This window comes from Ursus americanus, chromosome 35, assembly GCF_024610735.1.
Source record: "Ursus americanus isolate L20-20 chromosome 35, mUrsAme1.1.p, whole genome shotgun sequence".
NCBI classification, from domain to species: Eukaryota; Metazoa; Chordata; class Mammalia; order Carnivora; family Ursidae; genus Ursus; species Ursus americanus.
The window spans coordinates 20,852,581-20,855,092 of record NC_142161.1 but is presented as its reverse complement, the minus strand read 5'-3'; positions in this window follow the sequence as shown (position 1 = coordinate 20,855,092).

Here is a 2,512-nt window from a genome sequence, read left to right as displayed (position 1 = left end):
GTTATTAATTTCATCCAGTTATTTTATAATTAAACTCTATATGATTCAAATACTTTAGGTCACAAACGAGGAAATAAATCTTAAAAAACTCACTGCAAAATACACTCTACTATAACTCCTTAAGAGTGAAAGATGGTGTCATATAGATAATTTGCAAAAATTAACTGTAATTATTCTTGTATTCATGTACCTTCATTTGGAGTCCTTCCCACAAAAAAAAATATTGTTTATTTGTGAAGCTGGGCTTCAGGTTTCTCTCTCAAAATACATACTAACAGCTGAACGAGTTTCAGTGAGCCTGCTGGGTAAAGAGAAACTCTTGAAGGAGAAATGAACTGTCAATCCTGAGGCCTTCTTAGACATCTTACCCAACCCCAACTAACCTAGCAGCTGACCAAGGAAGCAGGAGGGAGCACAGTTGAGATCACAAAGGCCTGGCTGAGCCAAACACAAACTGCCAACCTATGGAAATAGTATGATAAACAAATATTTTTTGCTTTATTCCATTAAATTTTTGCTCAGTTTATTGTACAATATTATTAATGGCAATAGGTATCTGATATAGAGGGGATTTTTAAACTGACCTGGTAATATTATGCAGCCATAAAAAAGAATGAGATTATGTCATATGTGACAACATGGATGGACCTTAGGTTATTACTCTAAGAAAAATAAGTCAGACCAAGAAAGATAAATACCAAATGATTTAACTCACATGTGGAATCTAAAAAACAAATGAATACATAAACAGAAAGAATCAGACCGATAAATACAGAGAACAAACTGATAATATTATAGCAACCTCGCTTGTAAAACCATTTTATCATGAAATAAGCTCATCTTTGATCACATTTTCTTTAAGTTGCAATTTTCTTTTATGTGATTATATGGACTATAAAATATCTGTTTCCTAACTACTATAAATAGGGATTTTTCTTGCAGAATACATCCTTCATCCATCTTATCCATCTTAGTTTCTGTTTCTATTTCTCTCTCTCTCTCCATTTTGCTGCAATTTTTTTGCATACTTCCCATACCTTTGAACAATTTGTTACATAACGTTAATTCATTATTTAATTTGTAATTCAATTTGTTAATTAAATTATCAGTTCAAATCAAATTGTTCATTGTATATCTAGTCCTTCTAAATGCACAGTAATAGTGTGGGGGATGCCTTTTTCATTCTAACCTCTGGTTAACAAGGGCTTTTTCTTATTACCAGGTAAGTGGAAAAATCCCCTCTATATCAGATACCTATTGCCAGAGGGGAGGGAGGAGGAGGAGGAAGATGGGCAAAATGGGTGAAAGCGACTGGGAGATCCAGGCCTCCAGTTATAGAACGAATAAGTCACGGGAATAAAAGGCACATCATTGGGAATATGGTCAATGATACTGTAACAGTGTTGTATGGTGGGAAGAGGTAGGTAGTAGCTACACTTGTGGTGAGCAGACCATAACGTATAGAGTAGTTGAATCACTATGTTGTACACTTAAAACTAATCTAACGTTGTGTGTCAACTATACTCAAAAAGGAAATTAAAAAAGATATTGCATTATTTCATGAGTGCCTTTAACATTGGGACTAGTAACAGAAGCAATATGAAAATGGTTGTAGGATTTCAATTAGAAAGCCTTCTAATATAACCATGGTAGTATTCTTCTGGAAATTCTAATTGACTCTACATTAGATTAAAAAAAATAGGAGTATAGAGAGCCTGGGTGGTTTAGTCATTAAACATCTGCCTTCGGTGCAGGTCATGATCCCAGGGTCCCGGGATCGAGCCCCACATCGGGCTCCCTGCTTGGCAGGAAGCCTGCTTCTCCCTCTCCCGCTTCCCCTGCTTGTGTTCCCTCTATCACTGTCTCTCTCTGTGTCAAATAAATAAATAAAAATCTTAAAAAAAAAACAGAAAAACATAATATAAAAATTTTAAAAAATAGTATAAGTATTGAAAAGGAATAGAAATCATATGATTATTTTCAGATAATATGATTAAATATTTAGAAACATTGGAGAATCAACAAATCAACTATTATAATCAGCACAAAATTCAGTAAGGCAGCTACAAACAAATTAATGTAGCAAATCTTGTAACATTTATATATACAAATACAAACTAATCATAAAATATGTTAAAAATCTCATGGGAGTATTAGGTGACATTAGACAGGCCCTATTTTAAATGTTTTACATAACTTAGAACTCTTATAATAAATATTCTTATTATCCTCAATTTGCCAGTGAGGAGACGGAGGCTCAAAGAGTTAAATGGGCCATCACCACATAGCTATTCAGGTGGCAACAAGATCCTGATCCCGAGCTGACTGACTCTAGAATCTATTTCCTAAACTTCCAACACTGTCCCCTGATCTCAACCACAGAGGCAACACAAAATATGCAATACCAAAGCCAAACTTAAGAACTTTTCAGGATTCATCAAGAAAAAATAAAGTGGTCATAAGAGCATAACTGAAAACATAGAAGGCAGACACCATATTACTTTTGCCTATT